This window comes from Puma concolor, chromosome E2 (genome assembly GCF_028749965.1).
Source record: "Puma concolor isolate L17-30 chromosome E2, mPumCon1.1.hap2, whole genome shotgun sequence".
Taxonomy (NCBI): domain Eukaryota; kingdom Metazoa; phylum Chordata; class Mammalia; order Carnivora; family Felidae; genus Puma; species Puma concolor.
Window position 1 is genome coordinate 15481987 of NC_141681.1, and position 11381 is coordinate 15493367.

At 38.4% G+C, this 11381-nt stretch overlaps 1 long non-coding RNA gene across 1 annotated transcript in view; it reads right to left on the bottom strand.

The window, feature by feature from the left end:
• Positions 1–2027: 2027 nt before the first annotated feature.
• The window catches only part of LOC147573398 (uncharacterized), a 113471-nt gene continuing 104117 nt past the window's right edge, over positions 2028–11381 (bottom strand). Inside the window, exons 4-5 of the long non-coding RNA XR_015245131.1 lie at positions 4315–4396; positions 2028–2224 (exon numbers count right to left, since the gene is read on the bottom strand). This is a non-coding gene — a long non-coding RNA (uncharacterized LOC147573398). The remainder of the gene's footprint in view (positions 2225–4314; positions 4397–11381) is intronic.

The window sequence follows — 11381 nt, forward strand, 5'->3', positions numbered from 1 at the left end:
TGCCCTGCTCTATATATTGCCCTTCCCAAAGTCAAACTGCCACCCAAAGTGTCTGTCTGCTGATCTTTTCTCTCTCCATTTCCTTGAAATTCCCTTGAGCTGCTATTGCACTTGTATTCAAACACCCAGCATGATACTTTTTATTTCTTTGCTCTAGCACTAGAACTTGCACACCTTTTGTTAGCCACATGGATCATCACTGCTTCTCAGAGCAGAAATATATTGCAGAAAAGAGAGTTCATGGCAGAATAAAAACCAGTGGCAGGAAAGACACTCAACTGAGGATAGCATGATAAAGCACTCATTGGGTAAGTCTGGTTATAGTGTTACACTACTGCTCATTGGTTGAAAGAAGAGACTACAGTTTGTCATATTAGTTTCCATTGGTTAATAGCACACAGTGCCTGGGGAAAATATATTAACAGTATTTGGTAACGGACTGTTGCTAAAAGGAGAAGAGCATTGGGACATCTGGGCGGCTCAGTTGGTTAAGCTTCTGACTTTGGCTTAGGTCATGATCTCACAGTTTGTGGGTTCCAGCCCCACATTGGGCTGTCTGCTGTCAGCACAGAGCCTGCTTTGGATCCTCTGTCTCCCCCTCTGTGCCCCACCTTGCACTCTCTCTCTCTCAGAAATAAACATTAAAAAATTTAAAGGAAAATAACAGCATTACTGTAAAATTATTGTTGCATGGAGAAGTGTTAAATAGGCTATGTGTACTCTATGCCCAAAGGAGCTTGTTGACTTGTTCAGACACCTGAACAAGGCTGTCTAGAGGAGAACCATTCTATGTTTTCCTTTTTTTCACACTCACACTTCTCAAACAATTCTAACACCAGATGTGCGGGTTTTTCACACCAAATAATTCTCCAACACTAGATGAGTGTCCTATAATTCAATTCAATTTTGACACTAGCCAGAATTAGCACAGGCCCCTACTGGTTAAGGGCTCACTCCCATAAGACCGTTCCCCATTTCTGACACCAATTTCAAGCAGCAGGTCCCTAGATTACTCACAGTATCTGTCGAATATGGCTACAATTTGTAGGTTCGCATCACCCCCTTCCTCAGGTCCAATCATTTGCTAGACTAGCTCACAGAACATAGAGAAACACTGACTTACATTTACCATTTTATTATACAATAAAGGACATGATAAAGAATACAGATGAACAGCCAGATGAAGATATAGAGAGGGTGAGGTCTGGAAATGTCCTAAGTGCAGGAGCTGCTGTTCCCATGGAGTTGGTAGGCGCTACTGTCCCAGCACAGAGATGTGGTCACCAACCTGGAAGCTCTCTGAACCCCACGCCTTTAGGATTTTTACAGTAGTTTCATCACGTATGCATGAGCAATCAATTATTAACTCAATGTCCTGGAGGATGGGAGGTGGGGCTGACAATTCCAAGCTTCTCATCATGGCTTGGTCTCTCTGATGACCAAGCACCCAACCTGAATCTGTCCATGAACCCACCAAGAGTCATTTCATTAGAACAAAAGACATTCATATAACCCAGGAAATTTCAGGGGATTTAGGAACTCTGTGCCAGGAACCAAGGGCAGAGACCAATATATATATTTTTTCTGTTATTTCACAAACCCACATAAGATTCTTTCTGATCTGGCCTCACCTGTCATATTAGCCACCTACTTCGCACCTTGATGTCCTCACACCTGCTGTCCCTTCTGCTTGAGGCAACAGCTCCTCCAAGCCCCTTTTATCATGCCCTCTTCTTCAGTTGTAAATGTCTGTTCATCTTTTAAGACCTGGCCCCAAAGTCACTTTCTCTTTGCAGCCTCCTGACTTCTGGCATTTTCTATAGTACACATGGTCAGAGCACTCATTGCAAAGGATTATAATTAATTGGTTATTCTTATTTCTCTTACTTACCAAAGAGTCCCTTGAAGACAGAGACTATATTTCATTTATCTGTGTATCTTCAATGTCTAGCACAGGGCTTGGATCATCTTATTTATTCAATAAATATAGAAGGAAGGAGGTAAGGAAGAGAGAGAGGGGACAGGTGGGGAAGATGTGTCTTTTCTGAAACTACAAAACATTATGAAAATACAAAGAATTACTAACCAGAGAAAGACGTCTACTGTTTGATGTACTCATCCTATGTAGGAATGAGCTCACTGTCTTCATAGGCACGATGCTTAGGCACAGCATGGAGGCCAATGACAATGCTAGCAGGAAGCAGACCTCTTATTCCTCATTTACCTGTTGATGAAAAGGTAGGTAAACAATTTCCCCAAGACAGGATGAGTGCTCTTAACTAATGTCATCACTAGCAGTAATTCAGTTAGCTGAATAAGCATAAAACGTAAAGAACACAGAGACTTAAGAAACTGTTTAATTCATGGTACTAAGTTATTTTATCAGCTGGCATGTAGTTAAGTGCACTTAAATACAATCACATAGCATTTTGTTTGGTCATTCTCCTCTGGGGTGTTAGAAGAACCAGTAGAGAAAAGAAGCTTCCTCAGGGATTTTTCCTTACAGTACAATTTTTACAAAAAGCTGAGTGTACAACTTGCAAAATAATAAGCTTCAGTGATAACACAAGCTTCAGCTACAATTATCACAAAGAGCAACTCTGCTGCCCAAGCTCCTAACTTATCCTTGTGACTACAGAATAGTCTAAAATGTCACATTCAAGTTGAAGTGACTGCAACCAATTAGGTTATTTCTACCAAACTGGGTCCACTAATCGTTGGGCATTATCTTGAGGGACAAATAGGGGTCTGTGACAGGGTACAATGTGGCTTGTGAAATATTAGTTTTGGACAATCACAAATGAAGATCCATGTATGTTAAATTATTCAGCATTCTTGACCTCATTTATTAAGTGACTTCATATGGGTTTTTGCTCATATTCATATAATCTTAGGCTCTAAGGAGCTTGATTTTGTTTCCTTTCCTTAGCTGTCTCCTGATTTCATCTTCATTTTGGCTTCTCCAGTCTTTATGTATCAGAAGTTTAGCATATATATCTCTTTCTATTTTTTATTCTGTTTATTTTTATAATTTAAAGGGCAATGTTTGAGAAATACACAATGGAAGCAGTTGCTAATACAAAGATATATATCAGAAATATGAGTACTAGTTAGGAATCTGGCTCCCATGCCTTTGTTTGCTAGCACACAACCTCAGGTAATACAAAAATCTTCCAAATTAACATCTGCCTTGGTCCACCATGTATGAAGCAGAAAGTTGTAATCTGTGACATATGGGTCAGAGCTTTATATATGAATAAGAACTTCAATGCCAAGTCTGCTTCTGGAAGTGTTCTAAAACGGTAGCAATAAGAATGTTTTCCAAAACAATGGGAGAAAGCCACAAAAACACTCCAGGAAGTTCATGTACCCAAGATGTTTGTTGATTCCAATTTGTTCAAAAGATGTTCAGAACAATAGTTCACTGATGCTGACAGGATTTCTCCAACAAATTAGTGTTCTTACATGTTGTAAAGAACCAACTGCATAACTATCCTAAGAATATTCCTAGCAGATATCTTTTAAATTTACAATTTAAAATATATCATGGGGGCAAAGCAATAAAATGGACCTGGAAAGTGAACATTGCCAGATAATGTGATGGAATTAGTGAACATCTACCAAAAGAAAGTTTTTACACTAATACTCTTTATAAGATTCACAAAAGAAATTAGGTAACATTAGGCTTCTCAAGGTAGTTTCTTCCTTGAGATATGTGTGTTTTATAATGTTGTCCATAATTCAAATCATAACCAATACTCTGAAAGTAGAGACAAAGAATTCCATTTCATCATACCCAAACCAAATGGGACCAGAACAGGTGTAATCACTTTAAAGTGTTCTTCTCTATAAATCAACTTCGGATATATTCCAGACTGGAGCTGTCAGCCCTTGCACACCCCCTGAAGTTGAGAATTTTTAGCAAACTAAACACAGGCATTAAAATAATGTTTGAATTAGTTTGAATCACAGTGGCCTCTATTCTCATGCTTCTCAGGACCCTACTGTATCTCTTCCATGTGTGAGATGCATAGGAGGGCTGCACATGGGCAAGACTCACCAGAGTGCAGAGCAGGAAGGAGAATTTAGGTCAATTATCTTTTGAAGTGTGATCCCTTTAAACAGCTACTCAAGGTAGTATCTTGCTAACTGTGCTGTATATAATAAAGGTGACCTGTTCTGTTTCTTTAAATAGTGTTTTTGGTTATAAGCGATCAAAGTATTAAATTTGTGTAAGGAAAAAAAAAAAGATGAAGAGAAGTGTCATCCACATTCTTTCTGGAATCTATTGGAAGGATTAGGTATGTGTTTTACCTCCTCTGAAAGCCTGGGCATGAAAGTAGGTGCATGCATTCGAGTCTGTCCCAGCTGGATCTTTGTTTTCTTTATCTATAAGCTAAGGAGACAAGTAGTTTAGATGTCACTTCAGGATCTTTGGTAAATATTTTTAAAAATGAAACAAATATATGGAGTAGATGAATATATGGGGAGGTGGGAGGTGGAGGCAGAGAGTATTTGCTATGGGTCCGTTCTCCAAAGCTTAAAAAATATATTGTGTGTGTGGATATGCATTTTCATTATTACTTGAGGGAAAAAAATCACTGAAAAAATGGTTTTGTGGTTTTTAAAATATCTTTTTTGGTGTGGAAAAATCTTAGAGTCTTTTAATTGGTAAAATACTTCTACTGCTGTTAGCATCACAGCAGGCTTTAAGAGAAAGCAAATAGATTTAAAGCAACATAATTAATACAGGGAATACCTCTGATAGATATTCAAAGAAAATGATGTAAAACGTCTAAATATTACTTGTACAATTAATTGCTCTTGTGATTATAAAAATAATACACATTTGTGGTAGAGAATTTGAAAAATATGTAGACATATATAAAAAATACAAATCACCCTGGATCTTACAATTTAGAAGTAACAACTTACCAAATTTCCAGTATATAATGATACACACACACACACATGCATGCACATGTTGAAAAAAGTGAAGAAGCAGTAAGGTAGCTTGCGCATAAAACATTTTTTTTGTTTACTTGTTTAACTGTTTTCAAGGTTTTGTATCTAGCTATTTTTCCTTATCGTATACTGAGTCAGCCAAAAAATATTTTTAATAAAGTGAAAAAAAGTGAGTTCATTTCAATCCTATGAACTATGCCAATGAAAATGATAAGAACCTGGTTTCTGCCATTGCCTTTTTTCCAGCAGGCTTACGGGTTATTAGAAAGTTTAAGATGGCTTTCAGAGATTAATTAGTTCCACGTTGAATTTCAACAAATATCCAATGGTAAGAGCATAGCACAAAATCCATTAAGCCTTGTGACTGTTCATTATGAAATTCTGAATTTTAACCGTCTAGCAACGTAATCCAAGCTTAGATTTATCTTTTGTCCCTCAAGACTGTAAATTCCAAACAGAGTATGGACCTCTTCTTTGGGCCTAGGAGGCTACAAGTAGGCAGAGGAGGAAAGAGCTCCTTTGCTCCTCCCTGGGTTTTCTGTCTACATGCTTGCCTAGCACCATGGCTCATTCACCAAGCATGTGGGTGACTAGCAAAGAGATATCATTCCCCTTCTCCCTCTCTCCCTCTCTGTCTCTTTCTCCCCCCCATATGCATTCTCTCTCTCTCTCTCTCTCTCTCTCTCTCTCTCTCTCTCTCTCACACACACACACACACACATGCACACACACATATTACACAGCCATAAAAAAGGGAAGAGGTCATGCCACTTGAGACAACACGGATGGAAGACCTAGAGAGTATTATGCTAAGTGAAATAACTTAGACATGAAAGGCAAATACTATATGATTTTACTCATAAGTAGAATTTGAAAAACAAAACAACAAATAAATAAACAAAAAGCACAATCAGACCTATAAATACAGAAAACAAACATGAGGGTGAAGGGAGGGGCAAAAGGGGTGAAGGGGAGTGGAAGATACAGGCTTTCAGTTATGGAATAAATAAGTATAGGAATAAAAGACACAGCATAGAGAATACAGTCAGTGATATTGTAAGGGCAATGTATTGGTACAGATGGTAGTTATACTTGTGGTGAAGATAGCATAATGTATAAACTTGCTGAATAACTATGTTGTACACCTGAAATTAATATAACATTGTGTGTCAACTGTATTTAAAAAAGATCTTAGTGGAGCATACACTCCAGCGAGCACAACAGACAAAAAAGCTAACATTCTACGGTGAAAATGCCACAGGAAAAGAAAACAGCAGGGTAAGAAAGATTGAGAGTAGAGAGTGAAGAGTGTTTTAAATAGGATGATTGGGAGAAACCTCACTGAGAAGGTGGCATTGGGGTCAAGATGTGAGAAGGTAAGGGGATAAGCCATTTACACACGAGGGGAAGGGTTTTAGGCTGAAGGAACAGCCACTGCAAAGGCCCTGACACAGGATCAGGCTTGTAGGTTTGGAGCAGAGTGAAGGAGTAGAGATGATGAGATCCAAGATATAAGGAGTGGGGAGAGGTGTGCATGTAGGATCTTGAAACTTATAAGGATTTTAGATTTCTACTTCAATTTGAATCCTTGTACCACCATTTGTCAAAAGTCACAGACTCAGTGACTTGCTTGCTTGTCTGTAAAATGGGAATCTTATTGACTATACAGTATTTTTGAAGATTAAAATGAAATATCAAGCACAGTGTCTAGCATGTGGTATGTTTGCAACAAATGTTGGTTTCTTTATTCTTTTGGGTATTATTTTGTGTATTTTATAAATGTACACATAGGGGCACCTGAGTGGTTCATTTGGTTAAATGTTCAACTCTTGATTTTGGCTCAAGTCATGATCTCAATGTTTGTGAGACCAAGCCTCGTGTTGGGCTCTGTGCTGAGTGGAGCCTGCTTGGGATTCCTTCTCCCTGCCCTGCCTTGCTCCTCCCAGACTGTGTTCTCTCTCTTGTTCTGATAAATAAATAAATAAATAAATATTTAAAAATAAATGTACATGTAAACATAAAAGGGTGACGTAACCAATAGTTACCAAGAGGTATGAATCCAAGTATATTTTAACTCTGTAAATAAATAACAGTTTCCCCCAAAACAATAAACACTATTATCTAATACAAACTGTATCACCAATACAAACTAATAGATGGGTTGAGGATTCAAGTTGAGCAAGGAGCTAAATGTTGGTTGAATGCATTAGCCATTGGTGACAGCTGGTATATTAGTAGAAATGTACAGACAAATCTCATTATTTCCTATTTCCATTGAATGTCTATTTCAAGGTTAGAAAAAATGCTATCTGTCCTTCTGGGGGGCATCTGAACATTCAAACAATGCCAGATAAAATGGTCACTTGCAAACTTTTGAAAACACCATTGCTGGCAAGGTTGAAAGGGCCTCTCTTAGATAACAATTTGCTCTGCGTTAACTCTTTTTATATGATGGTGGCAGTTTTTCTCTTATGTGGTGGTATCATTAGAGTTTCATCTGAGTTCACAGAAACCATTTTCTGGCAAAGTTGCTACTCGAACCCAGTTGCTATAGAAGTTGAATATCAGTGGGGGAGGCAATTAGTTAGCTAGTTATTATGACTTTTCTTACTTAGTACATTTTTAGCAGAAAGAAAAATGACAAAAACCTAAAATAATTCTATAGAAATAGACAAGTAACTTCTTTTACCCATAGATCATTAGCACAGTGGACAGGATTTCCAAGAATCTACCAACACCTATAACATCCTCTCCTGTTGTAGAGGATGTTATTATGCAGTTGTAATCAGTTAATAGGGCCAGCAGGAACCATTTTAATAAAAGTTACAGGGTACTTAGCATTAGAGGGCCTAAAACCATGGGAAGAACTAAAGATAGATTCCTCTTTGTAGGTCAACAGCAACTATACATGTTATTGCCGAGACAATTAGTTATACGACCTTTGGTGGTATGGCTTCTGGGAGCTTTAAAAAATATTTGCTAACTTTTCCAGGGGAACACTAGTCTCTGTTGACTATCCTGCAAAGTTTGCTCTTAAGCATTAATATATTATTTGATCTCTATCCTTTGGTCTGGATTCGGGAGTTTACAGATTACCTGATAAGGGCTTTTCCTTCAAAAATTGTCTTATGATTTTTGTACCATATATTAGGAGCCCAATAAATGCTGAATGAATGAATGGGGAAAAATCCACTTCCTTTTCTTTCTACTTTTTCTGTTACAAATCAAAGATTGAGCACACACATATTAAATATTTTACCCATTGCAAAGTATATGCATATACTAACGTATGCATAGATATGTGAAATCTGGCTTTTTTAAAAAAAACACACATACCAGAATATATAGCTCCAAATAAGAGTTGCCCTTTCTGGGCGCCTGGGTGGCGCAGTCGGTTAAGCGTCTGACTTCAGCCAGGTCACGATCTCGAGGTCTGTGAGTTCGAGCCCCGCGTCAGGCTCTGGGCTGATGGCTCAGAGCCTGGAGCCTGTTTCCGATTCTGTGTCTCCCTCTCTCTCTGCCCCTCCCCCGTTCATGCTCTGTCTCTCTCTGTCCCAAAAATAAATAAATGTTGAAAAAAAAAAAAAAAGAGTTGCCCTTTCTGAAGTTATCTAAAGAGATAATCCATTTATTTCTCTTTTTGAAATGTTAATTTATTTTTGAGAGAGAAAGAATGCACATGTGGGGGAGAAAAAGAGAGAAAGGGAGACAGAGGATCCAAAGCCAGCTCTGTGCTGACAGAAGAGAGCCTGATGTGGGGCTCAAACTCATGAACTATGAGATCATGACCCAAGCCAAAGCCAGTCGCTTAACTGCCTGAGCCAGCCAGGCACCCCTAATCCATTTATTTCTCAGATGAAAGTAAAAACTTTGGGAACTTTCCTCTGGGAAGTTCACTCATGACCTCTGGTCATTATTTTGGATACTGTCATAGTCAGCAAATGTTCACCACTTGATAGATTTGATTTCTAAAAATAGCTAAAAGTCAGCTGGAACCAAACTTCTGAAATAAGTAAATAAACAATCTGGATAATACTATTCTTTATCTAAAAAAATTGGGTAGTACCATAAAGTAATAGGTTAATACCTTTTTTTTTTTTTTTTTTTGTATGGCTTATAAATCGCTTTTTAAAAAATAAAACAGATTTGGGGCACCTGGCTGGCTCAATCAGTAGAGCATGGGACTCTTGATCTTGGGGTTGTGAGTTTGAGCTGCATGTTGGGGGAAGAGATTATTTAAAAACAACAACCCGGATTTATTGGGAAATAATTCACATTCCATATACAGTGTACAATTCAATTATTTTTAGTACATGCATAGATATGTGCAACCAACATCACAGGTAGTTTTAAAATATTTTCATTTCCAGGGTGCCTGGGTGGCTCAGTTAGTTAAGTGTCCTATTTCAGCTCAGGTCATGATCTCACAGCTTGTGACTTCGAGCCCCATGTTGGGGGCTCTGTGCTGACAGTTCAGAGCCTGGAGCCTGCTTCAGAGTCTGTAGCTTCCTCTCACTCTGCCCCTCCCCTGCTCACGCTCTGTCTCTCTCTGTCTCAAAAATAAATCAAAACATTAAAAAAACTAAATAATATTTAAAATATTTTCATTTCCATGAAGAAAAACCCTGTACTCTTTTTTTTTTTTTTCCAACGTTTATTTATTTTTGGGACAGAGAGAGACAGAGCATGAACGGGGGAGGAGCAGAGAGAGAGGGAGACACATAATCAGAAACAGGCTCCAGGCTCTGAGCCATCAGCCCAGAGCCTGATGCGGGGCTCGAACTCACGGACCGCGAGATCGTGACCTGGCTGAAGTCGGACGCTTAACCGACTGCGCCACCCAGGCGCCCCAAAAACCTTGTACTCTTTAGCCATCTCCTCTCTTCCTTCCTTCCCTCCCTCCCCACTCTCCCCAGCCCTAAGCAAACACTAAACTGACTTTCTGTTTCTACAGATTTGCCTATTCTGGACACTTCATATAAATGGAATAACATGCTATCTTTGTGACTGCCTTCTTAACATAATATTTTCAAGTTTCATTTATATTGTAGCATGTATCATTCCTTGTTACAGATTAATATTTCACTGTATGGATATATGGCATTTTGTTATTCTTTCATCTGTTGATGGACATTTGTTTCCACTTTTGACTATTGTGTATAGAGTCGGTATTACCATTTATATACAACTTTTTGTTAGAATACCTGTTTTAAATTCTTTTGTGTGTACACTTAGGAATAGAAATGCTGGGTCAGATGGTAATTCTATGTTTAACTTTTTGAGGAATTATCAACTGTTTTTCATGGAATCTACACCATTTTACATTTCTATTAGTGCTTTATGAAGGTTCTAATTTCTCTCTTTGCCACAACTTATTATTTTCCACTTTTTGAAAAATGATGGCCATTGTAGTGGGTGTAAAGGAGTATCTCATTGTGGTTTTGATTTGCATTTCTCTAATGGCTATTAATGTGGAGCATTTTTTCATGTACTTATTGGCCATTTGTAGATTTTCTTTGGGAAAAAGTGTCTATTCAATTTCTTTGCCTACTTTTTTTTTTTTTTAAAGAGTCGCATGCTTTACTGACTGATCCAGCTAGGCACACCTCTTTGCCTACTTTAAAATTTGTAATGGGCACTTCCAGAAGAGAGGATCCAAATGTTTTGAGCCATAGCAGCACTGTTGGAACAAATGCATAGCCTCCTGGAGTCACTAAACTGGAGTGTGACACATCTTTGACCATAGAGTAAAAACTCAATTAATCAATCATATCACTTTAAGATGATTCTTTGTCCTACATTTAGCAATACAATATCCATGGGTTTCTACAACAAATATTTACACATCTGTTGCACATTCATAGACCATATGCTGCTGTGTATATAGTAGGGACTTACTAAACAACACTAGTGGCTACACAATTTCCTTGAAGGAAGGGTTTAGAGGCAGCAGTCTAGTTGGAAGGAGGAATGCCCTGAAGCTGTGTTTGCATAACACTCATATATGACTATCAAAGTATGATTACTCTACTACAAAGAATAGGGGAAGCTGATAGAGATCATGGGGACCTAAAGCTTCTCCCTTTTGCCAGCATCTATAACTAACTGAGAATCTGAGGAACTGTAATTGGAGAAGGAAACATGCTTCCCAGATTTACCAATGGCTAGTCACATGGATATAGGCACAACACTCTTCTCTCCCTTTGCTCCACGTATGGATATATCCAAGCAAACTGATGGATAGATACGTGAAAGGTGGTGTGGATTAGCAGTAGGAGGGGTAAGCAAGCCAGTAAATGGATCAAAGACAGTAGCATCGTGATGGGAGAAAATGGACTGATAAGTGGGTAAAAGTATGGATGGGTAGTAGAGAGGACTTCTGTTTAGTGCAGCAACCCAGGCTGCTGGCAAGCAGT